General features: G+C 41.1%; 1 protein-coding gene across 3 annotated transcripts in view; it reads right to left on the bottom strand.

The window, feature by feature from the left end:
- LOC139414872 (HBS1-like translational GTPase) overlaps positions 1-15,992 on the bottom strand; it is a 135,221-nt gene that overhangs the window by 65,183 nt on the left and 54,046 nt on the right. The gene's annotated exons all lie outside the window — the stretch shown is intronic.

Below are 15,992 nucleotides of genomic sequence, written 5' to 3'. Positions count from 1 at the left end.
TCATCAACAGATACAGCGAGATTCATCAACAGATACAGCTAGCATCATCAACAGATACAGCGAGCTTCATCAACAGATACAACTAGCATCATCAACAGATACAGCTAGCATCATCAACAGATACAACTAGCATCATCAACAGATACAGCGAGATTCATCAACAGATACAGCTAGCATCATCAACAGATACAGCTAGCATCATCAACAGATACAACTAGCATCATCAACAGATACAGCGAGCTTCATCAACAGATACAGCGAGCTTCATCAACAGATACAGCTAGCATCATCAACAGATACAGCGAGCTTCATCAACAGATACAGCTAGCATCATCAACAGATACAGCGAGCTTCATCAACTGATACAACTAGCATCATCAGCAGGTGAGTCTGCTACAGGGCCTGGGTCTAGCTAGATGAGTCTGCTACAGGACTTGGGTCTAGCTAGATGAGTCTGCTACAGGGCCTGGGTCTAGCTAGATGAGTCTGCTACAGGACCTGGGTCTAGCTAGATGAGTCTGCTACAGGGCCTGGGTCTAGCTAGATGAGTCTGCTACAGGGCCTGGGTCTAGCTAGATGAGTCTGCTACGGGGCCTGGGTCTAGCTAGATGAGTCTGCCACAGGGCCTGGGTCTAGCTAGATGAGTCTGCTACAGGGCCTGGGTCTAGCTAGATGAGTCTGCTACAGGGCCTGGGTCTAGCTAGATGAGTCTGCTACAGGACCTGGGTCTAGCTAGATGAGTCTGCTACAGGACCTGGGTCTAGCTAGATGATTCTGCTACAGGACCTGGGTCTAGCTATATGAGTCTGCTACAGGACCTGGGTCTAGCTAGATGAGTCTGCTACAGGACCTGGGTCTAGCTAGATGAGTCTGCTACAGGACCTGGGTCTAGCTAGATGAGTCTGCTACAGGACCTGGGTCTAGCTAGATGAGTCTGCTACAGGACCTGGGTCTAGCTAGATGAGTCTGCTACAGGACCTGGGTCTAGCTAGATGAGTCTGCTACAGGGCCTGGGTCTAGATAGATGAGTCTGCTACAGGGCCTGGGTCTAGCTAGATGAGTCTGCTACAGGGCCTGGGTCTAGCTAGATGAGTCTGCTACAGGGCCTGGGTCTAGCTAGATGAGTCTGCTACAGGGCCTGGGTCTAGCTAGATGAGTCTGCTACAGGACCTGGGTCTAGCTAGATGAGTCTGCTACAGGACCTGGGTCTAGCTAGATGAGTCTGCTACAGGACCTGGGTCTAGCTAGATGAGTCTGCTACAGGACCTGGGTCTAGCTAGATGAGTCTGCTACAGGGCCTGGGTCTAGTTAGATGAGTCTGCTACAGGACCTGGGTCTAGCTAGATGAGTCTGCTACAGGACCTGGGTCTAGCTAGATGAGTCTGCTACAGGACTTGGGTCTAGCTAGATGAGTCTGCTACAGGGCCTGGGTCTAGCTAGATGAGTCTGCTACAGGACCTGGGTCTAGCTAGACGAGTCTGCTACAGGGCCTGGGTCTAGCTAGATGAGTCTGCTACAGGACCTGGGTCTAGCTAGATGAGTCTGCTACAGGGCCTGGGTCTAGATAGATGAGTCTGCTACAGGGCCTGGGTCTAGCTAGATGAGTGTGCTACAGGACTTGGGTCTAGCTAGATGAGTCTGCTACAGGACCTGGGTCTAGCTAGATGAGTCTGCTACAGGGCCTGGGTCTAGCTAGATGAGTCTGCCACAGGGCCTGGGTCTAGCTAGATGAGTCTGCTACAGGACCTGGGTCTAGCTAGATGAGTCTGCCACAGGGCCTGGGTCTAGCTAGATGAGTCTGCTACAGGGCCTGGGTCTAGCTAGATGAGTCTGCTACAGGGCCTGGGTCTAGCTAGATGAGTCTGCTACAGGGCCTGGGTCTAGCTAGATGAGTCTGCTACAGGGCCTGGGTCTAGCTAGATGAGTCTGCTACAGGACCTGGGTCTAGCTAGATGAGTCTGCTACAGGACCTGGGTCTAGCTAGATGAGTCTGCTACAGGACCTGGGTCTAGCTAGATGAGTCTGCTACAGGACCTGGGTCTAGCTAGATGAGTCTGCTACAGGGCCTGGGTCTAGTTAGATGAGTCTGCTACAGGACCTGGGTCTAGCTAGATGAGTCTGCTACAGGACCTGGGTCTAGCTAGATGAGTCTGCTACAGGACTTGGGTCTAGCTAGATGAGTCTGCTACAGGGCCTGGGTCTAGCTAGATGAGTCTGCTACAGGACCTGGGTCTAGCTAGATGAGTCTGCTACAGGGCCTGGGTCTAGCTAGATGAGTCTGCTACAGGACCTGGGTCTAGCTAGATGAGTCTGCCACAGGGCCTGGGTCTAGCTAGATGAGTCTGCTACAGGACCTGGGTCTAGCTAGATGAGTCTGCCACAGGGCCTGGGTCTAGCTAGATGAGTCTGCTACAGGACCTGGGTCTAGCTAGATGAGTCTGCTACAGGGCCTGGGTCTAGCTAGATGAGTCTGCTACAGGGCCTGGGTCTAGCTAGATGAGTCTGCTACAGGACCTGGGTCTAGCTAGATGAGTCTGCTACAGGACCTGGGTCTAGCTAGATGAGTCTGCTACAGGACCTGGGTCTAGCTAGATGATTCTGCTACAGGACCTGGGTCTAGCTAGATGAGTCTGCTACAGGGCCTGGGTCTAGCTAGATGAGTCTGCTACAGGGCCTGGGTCTAGCTAGATGAGTCTGCTACAGGGCCTGGGTCTAGCTAGATGAGTCTGCTACAGGGCCTGGGTCTAGCTAGATGAGTCTGCTACGGGGCCTGGGTCTAGCTAGATGATTCTGCTACAGGACCTGGGTCTAGCTAGATGAGTCTGCTACAGGACCTGGGTCTAGCTAGATGAGTCTGCTACAGGGCCTGGGTCTAGCTAGATGAGTCTGCTACAGGGCCTGGGTCTAGCTAGATGAGTCTGCTACAGGGCCTGGGTCTAGCTAGATGAGTCAGGGATGTGCTGGTATGACTGGTGTTTGACGGGGAACAGGTAGGTCGGTAGAGGGTTAATTTCAGAACTGTTAGTTACTATGGAAATAGAGCAGTGATACATTTCGCAGAATGATTCTTGGGGCGCCAACTAAACAAACGCAATACCCTGTCATGAACACAAATGTACACACACACACACACACACACAACACGGTCTTACACACACACACACACACACACACACAACACGGTCTTACACACACACACACACACACACACACACACACACCACGGTCTCACACACAAACACAAACAACAATGTCTCTCTCACACACACACACACTGTCTCTCTCACACACACACACTGTCTCTCACACACACACACACTGTCTCTCACACACACACACACACTGTCTCTCACACACACACACACACACACACACACACACACACACACACACACACACACACACACACACACACACACACACACACACACACACACACACACACACACACACACACACACACACACACACACACACACACAGTCTCTCTCACACACACAGGGAGAGATGTTTCAGAGAGAGGGGAGACGGTATGATCCAGATATTTGTCACACCTAGTCCACAGACTGCTGTCACACCTAGTCCACAGAGGGTCACAGGGTCAGGGCCAATTGAAGTTTGATCTGAAAATGTGGTCAGAGGAGGGTGTGACCCAGTGGTGTCGCCTCAGAGGGCAAACGGAGCTCTGCACCACATCATCGTGCGCCTCACAAATGTCCTAACAATGAGGAGGGCCCTGTACTGCTCCGCATTGACATGATTGGTTGACGGTAGGTGAGGGCGAGAGGTCCTGTAGAAACACAAACTCACTTCCTTGACAACAGCTCTGCTCCACTCTGCGAAGTGCAAGAAGTATAAATGTCCTGACTACTACAGAGACAGTATCAGAAGTATAAATGCCCTGACTACTACAGAGACAGTATCAGAAGTATAAATGTCCTGACTACTACAGAGACAGTATCAGAAGTATACATGTCCTGACTACTACAGAGACAGTATCAGTATCAGAAGTATAAATGCCCTGACTACTACAGAGACAGTATCAGAAGTATAAATGCCCTGACTACTACAGAGACAGTATCAGAAGTATAAATGTCCTGACTACTACAGAGACAGTATCAGAAGTATAAATGCCCTGACTACTACAGAGACAGTATCAGAAGTATAAATGTCCTGACTACTACAGAGACAGTATCAGAAGTATAAATGTCCTGACTACTACAGAGACAGTATCAGAAGTATAAATGTCCTGACTACTACAGAGACAGTATCAGTATCAGAAGTATAAATGTCCTGACTACTACAGAGACAGTATCAGATGTATAAATGTCCTGACTACTACAGAGACAGTATCAGAAGTATAAATGCCCTGACTACTACAGAGACAGTATCAGAAGTATAAATGTCCTGACTACTACAGAGACAGTATCAGAAGTATAAATGTCCTGACTACTACAGAGACAGTATCAGAAGTATAAATGCCCTGACTACTACAGAGACAGTATCAGTATCAGAAGTATAAATGTCCTGATTACTACAGAGACAGTATCAGAAGTATAAATGCCCTGACTACTACAGAGACAGTATCAGTATCAGAAGTATAAATGTCCTGATTACTACAGAGACAGTATCAGAAGTATAAATGCCCTGACTACTACAGAGACAGTATCAGTATCAGAAGTATAAATGTCCTGATTACTACAGAGACAGTATCAGAAGTATAAATGCCCTGACTACTACAGAGACAGTATCAGAAGTATAAATGTCCTGACTACTACAGAGACAGTATCAGTATCAGAATTATAAATGTCCTGACTACTACAGAGACAGTATCAGAAGTATAAATGCCCTGACTACTACAGAGACGGTATCAGAAGTATAAATGCCCTGACTACTACAGAGACAGTATCAGAATTATAAATGTCCTGACTACTACAGAGACAGTATCAGAAGTATAAATGCCCTGACTACTAGAGAGACAGTATCAGAAGTATAAATGTCCTGACTACTACAGAGACAGTATCAGAAGTATAAATGCCCTGACTACTACAGAGACAGTATCAGTATCAGAAGTATAAATGTCCTGACTACTAGAGAGACAGTATCAGAAGTATAAATGTCCTGACTACTACAGAGACAGTATCAGAAGTATAAATGCCCTGACTACTACAGAGACAGTATCAGAAGTATAAATGTCCTGACTACTACAGAGACAGTATCAGTATCAGAAGTATAAATGCCATGACTACTACAGAGACAGTATCAGAAGTATAAATGTCCTGACTACTACAGAGACAGTATCAGAAGTATAAATGTCCTGACTACTACAGAGACAGTATCAGAAGTATAAATGTCCTGACTACTACAGAGACAGTATCAGAAGTATAAATGCCCTGACTACTACAGAGACAGTATCAGAAGTATAAATGTCCTGACTACTACAGAGACAGTATCAGTATCAGAAGTATAAATGTCCTGACTACTACAGAGACAGTATCAGAAGTATAAATGTCCTGACTACTACAGAGACAGTATCAGTATCAGAAGTATAAATGTCCTGACTACTACAGAGACAGTATCAGAAGTATAAATGCCCTGACTACTACAGAGACAGTATCAGAAGTATAAATGTCCTGACTACTACAGAGACAGTATCAGAAGTATAAATGCCTTGACTACTACAGAGACAGTATCAGAAGTATAAATGTCCTGACTACTACAGAGACAGTATCAGAAGTATAAATGTCCTGACTACTAGAGAGACAGTATCAGTATCAGAAGTATAAATGTCCTGACTACTAGAGAGACAGTATCAGAAGTATAAATGCCCTGACTACTACAGAGACAATATCAGTATCAGAAGTATAAATGCCCTGACTACTACAGAGACAGTATCAGTATCAGAAGTATAAATTTCCTGACTACTAGAGAGACAGTATCAGAAGTATAAATGTCCTGACTACTACAGAGACAGTATCAGAAGTATAAATGTCCTGACTACTACAGAGACAGTATCAGTATCAGAAGTATAAATGTCCTGATTACTACAGAGACAGTATCAGAAGTATACATGTCCTGACTACTACAGAGACAGTATCAGAAGTATAAATGTCCTGACTACTACAGAGACAGTATCAGAAGTATAAATGTCCTGACTACTACAGAGACAGTATCAGAAGTATAAATGTCCTGACTACTACAGAGACAGTATCAGAAGTATAAATGTCCTGACTACTACAGAGACAGTATCAGAAGTATAAATGCCCTGACTACTACAGAGACAGTATCAGTATCAGAAGTATAAATGCCCTGACTACTACAGAGACAGTATCAGAAGTATAAATGTCCTGACTACTACAGAGACAGTATCAGTATCAGAAGTATAAATGTCCTGACTACTACAGAGACAGTATCAGAAGTATAAATGTCCTGACTACTACAGAGACAGTATCAGAAGTATAAATGTCCTGACTACTACAGAGACAGTATCAGTATCAGAAGTATAAATGTCCTGACTACTACAGACAGTATCAGAAGTATAAATGCCCTGACTACTACAGAGACAGTATCAGTATCAGAATTATAAATGTCCTGACTACTACAGAGACAGTATCAGAAGTATAAATGCCCTGACTACTACAGAGACAGTATCAGAAGTATAAATGCCCTGACTACTACAGAGACAGTATCAGTATCAGTAGTATAAATGTCCTGACTACTACGGAGACAGTATCAGAAGTATAAATGCCCTGACTACTACAGAGACAGTATCAGAAGTATAAATGCCCTGACTACTACAGAGACAGTATCAGTATCAGAAGTATAAATGCCCTGACTACTACAGAGACAGTATCAGAAGTATAAATGTCCTGACTACTAGAGAGACAGTATCAGAAGTATAAATGCCCTGACTACTACAGAGACAGTATCAGTATCAGAAGTATAAATGCCCTGACTACTACAGAGACAGTATCAGTATCAGAAGTATAAATGTCCTGACTACTACAGAGACAGTATCAGAAGTATAAATGCCCTGACTACTGCAGAGACAGTATCAGTATCAGAAGTATAAATGCCCTGACTACTACAGAGACAGTATCAGTATCAGAAGTATAAATGTCCTGACTACTACAGAGACAGTATCAGAAGTATAAATGCCCTGACTACTACAGAGACAGTATCAGTATCAGAAGTATAAATGCCCTGACTACTACAGAGACAGTATCAGTATCAGAAGTATAAATGTCCTGACTACTACAGAGACAGTATCAGAAGTATAAATGCCCTGACTACTACAGAGACAGTATCAGAAGTATAAATGCCCTGACTACTACAGAGACAGTATCAGTATCAGAAGTATAAATGTCCTGACTACTACAGAGACAGTATCAGAAGTATAAATGTCCTGACTACTACAGAGACAGTATCAGAAGTATAAATGTCCTGACTACTACAGAGACAGTATCAGAAGTATAAATGTCCTGACTACTACAGAGACAGTATCAGTATCAGAAGTATAAATGTCCTGACTACTACAGAGACAGTATCAGAAGTATAAATGCCCTGACTACTACAGAGACAGTATCAGAAGAATAAATTCCCTGACTACTACAGAGACAGTATCAGAAGTATAAATGTCCTGACTACTACAGAGACAGTATCAGAAGTATAAATGCCCTGACTACTACAGAGACAGTATCAGAAGTATAAATGTCCTGACTACTACAGAGACAGTATCAGAAGTATAAATGCCCTGACTACTACAGAGACAGTATCAGAAGTATAAATGTCCTGACTACTACAGAGACAGTATCAGAAGTATAAATGTCCTGACTACTACAGAGACAGTATCAGAAGTATAAATGTCCTGACTACTACAGAGACAGTATCAGAAGTATAAATGTCCTGACTACTACAGAGACAGTATCAGAAGTATAAATGTCCTGACTACTGCAGAGACAGTATCAGAAGTATAAATGTCCTGACTACTACAGAGACAGTATCAGAAGTATAAATGTCCTGACTACTACAGAGACAGTATCAGTATCAGAAGTATAAATGCCCTGACTACTACAGAGACAGTATCAGAAGTATAAATGCCCTGACTACTACAGAGACAGTATCAGAAGTATAAATGCCTTGACTACTACAGAGACAGTATCAGAAGTATAAATGTCCTGACTACTACAGAGACAGTATCAGAAGTATAAATGCCCTGACTACTACAGAGACAGTATCAGAAGTATAAATGCCCTGACTACTACAGAGACAGTATCAGTATCAGAAGTATAAATGTCCTGACTACTACAGAGACAGTATCAGAAGTATAAATGTCCTGACTACTACAGAGACAGTATCAGAAGTATAAATGTCCTGACTACTACAGAGACAGTATCAGTATCAGAAGTATAAATGTCCTGACTACTACAGAGACAGTATCAGAAGTATAAATGTCCTGACTACTACAGAGACAGTATCAGTATCAGAAGTATAAATGTCCTGACTACTACAGAGACAGTATCAGAAGTATAAATGTCCTGACTACTACAGAGACAGTATCAGAAGTATAAATGCCCTGACTACTACAGAGACAGTATCAGTATCAGAATTATAAATGTCCTGACTACTACAGAGACAGTATCAGAAGTATAAATGCCCTGACTACTACAGAGACAGTATCAGAAGTATAAATGCCCTGACTACTACAGAGACAGTATCAGTATCAGAAGTATAAATGTCCTGACTACTACAGAGACAGTATCAGAAGTATAAATGTCCTGACTACTACAGAGACAGTATCAGTATCAGAAGTATAAATGCCTTGACTACTACAGAGACAGTATCAGAAGTATAAATGTTCTGACTACTACAGAGACAGTATCAGTATCAGAAGTATAAATGTCCTGACTACTACAGAGACAGTATCAGAAGTATAAATGTCCTGACTACTACAGAGACAGTATCAGAAGTATAAATGCCCTGACTACTACAGAGACAGTATCAGAAGTATAAATGTCCTGACTACTAGAGAGACAGTATCAGAAGTATAAATGCCCTGACTACTACAGAGACAGTATCAGTATCAGAAGTATAAATGTCCTGACTACTACAGAGACAGTATCAGAAGTATAAATGCCCTGACTACTACAGAGACAGTATCAGTATCAGAAGTATAAATGCCCTGACTACTACAGAGACAGTATCAGTATCAGAAGTATAAATGTCCTAACTACTACAGAGACAGTATCAGAAGTATAAATGCCCTGACTACTACAGAGACAGTATCAGTATCAGAAGTATAAATGCCCTGACTACTACAGAGACAGTATCAGTATCAGAAGTATAAATGTCCTGACTACTACAGAGACAGTATCAGAAGTATAAATGCCCTGACTACTACAGAGACAGTATCAGAAGTATAAATGCCCTGACTACTACAGAGACAGTATCAGTATCAGAAGTATAAATGTCCTGACTACTACAGAGACAGTATCAGAAGTATAAATGTCCTGACTACTACAGAGACAGTATCAGAAGTATAAATGTCCTGACTACTACAGAGACAGTATCAGAAGTATAAATGTCCTGACTACTACAGAGACAGTATCAGTATCAGAAGTATAAATGTCCTGACTACTACAGAGACAGTATCAGAAGTATAAATGCCCTGACTACTACAGAGACAGTATCAGAAGTATAAATGCCCTGACTACTACAGAGACAGTATCAGAAGTATAAATGTCCTGACTACTACAGAGACAGTATCAGAAGTATAAATGCCCTGACTACTACAGAGACAGTATCAGAAGTATAAATGTCCTGACTACTACAGAGACAGTATCAGAAGTATAAATGCCCTGACTACTACAGAGACAGTATCAGAAGTATAAATGTCCTGACTACTACAGAGACAGTATCAGAAGTATAAATGTCCTGACTACTACAGAGACAGTATCAGTATCAGAAGTATAAATGTCCTGACTACTACAGAGACAGTATCAGAAGTATAAATGTCCTGACTACTACAGAGACAGTATCAGAAGTATAAATGTCCTGACTACTACAGAGACAGTATCAGTATCAGAAGTATAAATGCCCTGACTACTACAGAGACAGTATCAGAAGTATAAATGCCCTGACTACTACAGAGACAGTATCAGAAGTATAAATGCCTTGACTACTACAGAGACAGTATCAGAAGTATAAATGTCCTGACTACTACAGAGACAGTATCAGAAGTATAAATGCCCTGACTACTACAGAGACAGTATCAGTATCAGAAGTATAAATGCCCTGACTACTACAGAGACAGTATCAGTATCAGAAGTATAAATGTCCTGACTACTACAGAGACAGTATCAGAAGTATAAATGCCCTGACTACTACAGAGACAGTATCAGTATCAGAAGTATAAATGCCCTGACTACTACAGAGACAGTATCAGTATCAGAAGTATAAATGTCCTAACTACTACAGAGACAGTATCAGAAGTATAAATGCCCTGACTACTACAGAGACAGTATCAGTATCAGAAGTATAAATGCCCTGACTACTACAGAGACAGTATCAGTATCAGAAGTATAAATGTCCTGACTACTACAGAGACAGTATCAGAAGTATAAATGCCCTGACTACTACAGAGACAGTATCAGAAGTATAAATGCCCTGACTACTACAGAGACAGTATCAGTATCAGAAGTATAAATGTCCTGACTACTACAGAGACAGTATCAGAAGTATAAATGTCCTGACTACTACAGAGACAGTATCAGAAGTATAAATGTCCTGACTACTACAGAGACAGTATCAGAAGTATAAATGTCCTGACTACTACAGAGACAGTATCAGTATCAGAAGTATAAATGTCCTGACTACTACAGAGACAGTATCAGAAGTATAAATGCCCTGACTACTACAGAGACAGTATCAGAAGTATAAATGCCCTGACTACTACAGAGACAGTATCAGAAGTATAAATGTCCTGACTACTACAGAGACAGTATCAGAAGTATAAATGCCCTGACTACTACAGAGACAGTATCAGTATCAGAAGTATAAATGCCCTGACTACTACAGAGACAGTATCAGAAGTATAAATGCCCTGACTACTACAGAGACAGTATCAGAAGTATAAATGCCTTGACTACTACAGAGACAGTATCAGAAGTATAAATGTCCTGACTACTACAGAGACAGTATCAGAAGTATAAATGCCCTGACTACTACAGAGACAGTATCAGAAGTATAAATGCCCTGACTACTACAGAGACAGTATCAGTATCAGAAGTATAAATGTCCTGACTACTACAGAGACAGTATCAGAAGTATAAATGTCCTGACTACTACAGAGACAGTATCAGAAGTATAAATGTCCTGACTACTACAGAGACAGTATCAGTATCAGAAGTATAAATGTCCTGACTACTACAGAGACAGTATCAGAAGTATAAATGTCCTGACTACTACAGAGACAGTATCAGAAGTATACATGTCCTGACTACTACAGAGACAGTATCAGAAGTATAAATGCCCTGACTACTACAGAGACAGTATCAGTATCAGAATTATAAATGTCCTGACTACTACAGAGACAGTATCAGAAGTATAAATGCCCTGACTACTACAGAGACAGTATCAGAAGTATAAATGCCCTGACTACTACAGAGACAGTATCAGTATCAGAAGTATAAATGTCCTGACTACTACAGAGACAGTATCAGAAGTATAAATGTCCTGACTACTACAGAGACAGTATCAGTATCAGAAGTATAAATGCCTTGACTACTACAGAGACAGTATCAGAAGTATAAATGTTCTGACTACTACAGAGACAGTATCAGTATCAGAAGTATAAATGTCCTGACTACTACAGAGACAGTATCAGAAGTATAAATGTCCTGACTACTACAGAGACAGTATCAGAAGTATAAATGCCCTGACTACTACAGAGACAGTATCAGAAGTATAAATGCCCTGACTACTACAGAGACAGTATCAGAAGTATAAATGCCCTGACTACTACAGAGACAGTATCAGTATCAGAAGTATAAATGCCCTGACTACTACAGAGACAGTATCAGAAGTATAAATGTCCTGACTACTAGAGAGACAGTATCAGAAGTATAAATGCCCTGACTACTACAGAGACAGTATCAGTATCAGAAGTATAAATGCCCTGACTACTACAGAGACAGTATCAGTATCAGAAGTATAAATGTCCTGACTACTACAGAGACAGTATCAGAAGTATAAATGCCCTGACTACTACAGAGACAGTATCAGTATCAGAAGTATAAATGCCCTGACTACTACAGAGACAGTATCAGTATCAGAAGTATAAATGTCCTAACTACTACAGAGACAGTATCAGAAGTATAAATGCCCTGACTACTACAGAGACAGTATCAGTATCAGAAGTATAAATGCCCTGACTACTACAGAGACAGTATCAGTATCAGAAGTATAAATGTCCTGACTACTACAGAGACAGTATCAGAAGTATAAATGCCCTGACTACTACAGAGACAGTATCAGAAGTATAAATGCCCTGACTACTACAGAGACAGTATCAGTATCAGAAGTATAAATGTCCTGACTACTACAGAGACAGTATCAGAAGTATAAATGTCCTGACTACTACAGAGACAGTATCAGAAGTATAAATGTCCTGACTACTACAGAGACAGTATCAGAAGTATAAATGTCCTGACTACTACAGAGACAGTATCAGTATCAGAAGTATAAATGTCCTGACTACTACAGAGACAGTATCAGAAGTATAAATGCCCTGACTACTACAGAGACAGTATCAGAAGTATAAATGCCCTGACTACTACAGAGACAGTATCAGAAGTATAAATGTCCTGACTACTACAGAGACAGTATCAGAAGTATAAATGCCCTGACTACTACAGAGACAGTATCAGAAGTATAAATGTCCTGACTACTACAGAGACAGTATCAGAAGTATAAATGCCCTGACTACTACAGAGACAGTATCAGAAGTATAAATGTCCTGACTACTACAGAGACAGTATCAGAAGTATAAATGTCCTGACTACTACAGAGACAGTATCAGAAGTATAAATGTCCTGACTACTACAGAGACAGTATCAGAAGTATAAATGTCCTGACTACTACAGAGACAGTATCAGAAGTATAAATGTCCTGACTACTACAGAGACAGTATCAGTATCAGAAGTATAAATGCCCTGACTACTACAGAGACAGTATCAGAAGTATAAATGCCCTGACTACTACAGAGACAGTATCAGAAGTATAAATGCCTTGACTACTACAGAGACAGTATCAGAAGTATAAATGTCCTGACTACTACAGAGACAGTATCAGAAGTATAAATGCCCTGACTACTACAGAGACAGTATCAGTATCAGAAGTATAAATGCCCTGACTACTACAGAGACAGTATCAGTATCAGAAGTATAAATGTCCTGACTACTACAGAGACAGTATCAGAAGTATAAATGCCCTGACTACTACAGAGACAGTATCAGTATCAGAAGTATAAATGCCCTGACTACTACAGAGACAGTATCAGTATCAGAAGTATAAATGTCCTAACTACTACAGAGACAGTATCAGAAGTATAAATGCCCTGACTATTACAGAGACAGTATCAGTATCAGAAGTATAAATGCCCTGACTACTACAGAGACAGTATCAGTATCAGAAGTATAAATGTCCTGACTACTACAGAGACAGTATCAGAAGTATAAATGCCCTGACTACTACAGAGACAGTATCAGAAGTATAAATGCCCTGACTACTACAGAGACAGTATCAGTATCAGAAGTATAAATGTCCTGACTACTACAGAGACAGTATCAGAAGTATAAATGTCCTGACTACTACAGAGACAGTATCAGAAGTATAAATGTCCTGACTACTACAGAGACAGTATCAGTATCAGAAGTATAAATGTCCTGACTACTACAGAGACAGTATCAGAAGTATAAATGCCCTGACTACTACAGAGACAGTATCAGAAGTATAAATGCCCTGACTACTACAGAGACAGTATCAGAAGTATAAATGTCCTGACTACTACAGAGACAGTATCAGAAGTATAAATGCCCTGACTACTACAGAGACAGTATCAGTATCAGAAGTATAAATGCCCTGACTACTACAGAGACAGTATCAGAAGTATAAATGCCCTGACTACTACAGAGACAGTATCAGAAGTATAAATGCCTTGACTACTACAGAGACAGTATCAGAAGTATAAATGTCCTGACTACTACAGAGACAGTATCAGAAGTATAAATGCCCTGACTACTACAGAGACAGTATCAGAAGTATAAATGCCCTGACTACTACAGAGACAGTATCAGTATCAGAAGTATAAATGTCCTGACTACTACAGAGACAGTATCAGAAGTATAAATGTCCTGACTACTACAGAGACAGTATCAGAAGTATAAATGTCCTGACTACTACAGAGACAGTATCAGTATCAGAAGTATAAATGTCCTGACTACTACAGAGACAGTATCAGAAGTATAAATGTCCTGACTACTACAGAGACAGTATCAGAAGTATACATGTCCTGACTACTACAGAGACAGTATCAGAAGTATAAATGCCCTGACTACTACAGAGACAGTATCAGTATCAGAATTATAAATGTCCTGACTACTACAGAGACAGTATCAGAAGTATAAATGCCCTGACTACTACAGAGACAGTATCAGAAGTATAAATGCCCTGACTACTACAGAGACAGTATCAGTATCAGAAGTATAAATGTCCTGACTACTACAGAGACAGTATCAGAAGTATAAATGTCCTGACTACTACAGAGACAGTATCAGTATCAGAAGTATAAATGCCTTGACTACTACAGAGACAGTATCAGAAGTATAAATGTTCTGACTACTACAGAGACAGTATCAGTATCAGAAGTATAAATGTCCTGACTACTACAGAGACAGTATCAGAAGTATAAATGTCCTGACTACTACAGAGACAGTATCAGAAGTATAAATGCCCTGACTACTACAGAGACAGTATCAGAAGTATAAATGCCCTGACTACTACAGAGACAGTATCAGAAGTATAAATGCCCTGACTACTACAGAGACAGTATCAGTATCAGAAGTATAAATGCCCTGACTACTACAGAGACAGTATCAGAAGTATAAATGTCCTGACTACTAGAGAGACAGTATCAGAAGTATAAATGCCCTGACTACTACAGAGACAGTATCAGTATCAGAAGTATAAATGCCCTGACTACTACAGAGACAGTATCAGTATCAGAAGTATAAATGTCCTGACTACTACAGAGACAGTATCAGAAGTATAAATGCCCTGACTACTACAGAGACAGTATCAGTATCAGAAGTATAAATGCCCTGACTACTACAGAGACAGTATCAGTATCAGAAGTATAAATGTCCTAACTACTACAGAGACAGTATCAGAAGTATAAATGCCCTGACTACTACAGAGACAGTATCAGTATCAGAAGTATAAATGCCCTGACTACTACAGAGACAGTATCAGTATCAGAAGTATAAATGTCCTGACTACTACAGAGACAGTATCAGAAGTATAAATGCCCTGACTACTACAGAGACAGTATCAGAAGTATAAATGCCCTGACTACTACAGAGACAGTATCAGTATCAGAAGTATAAATGTCCTGACTACTACAGAGACAGTATCAGAAGTATAAATGTCCTGACTACTACAGAGACAGTATCAGAAGTATAAATGTCCTGACTACTACAGAGACAGTATCAGAAGTATAAATGTCCTGACTACTACAGAGACAGTATCAGTATCAGAAGTATAAATGTCCTGACTACTACAGAGACAGTATCAGAAGTATAAATGCCCTGACTACTACAGAGACAGTATCAGAAGTATAAATGCCCTGACTACTACAGAGACAGTATCAGAAGTATAAATGTCCTGACTACTACAGAGACAGTATCAGAAGTATAAATGCCCTGACTACTACAGAG

The sequence above is a fragment of the Oncorhynchus clarkii genome, chromosome 8 (genome assembly GCF_045791955.1).
Source record: "Oncorhynchus clarkii lewisi isolate Uvic-CL-2024 chromosome 8, UVic_Ocla_1.0, whole genome shotgun sequence".
Taxonomy (NCBI): domain Eukaryota; kingdom Metazoa; phylum Chordata; class Actinopteri; order Salmoniformes; family Salmonidae; genus Oncorhynchus; species Oncorhynchus clarkii.
Note: the sequence above shows the minus strand (reverse complement) of the source record. Positions and strands in the feature narration are given on the sequence as shown.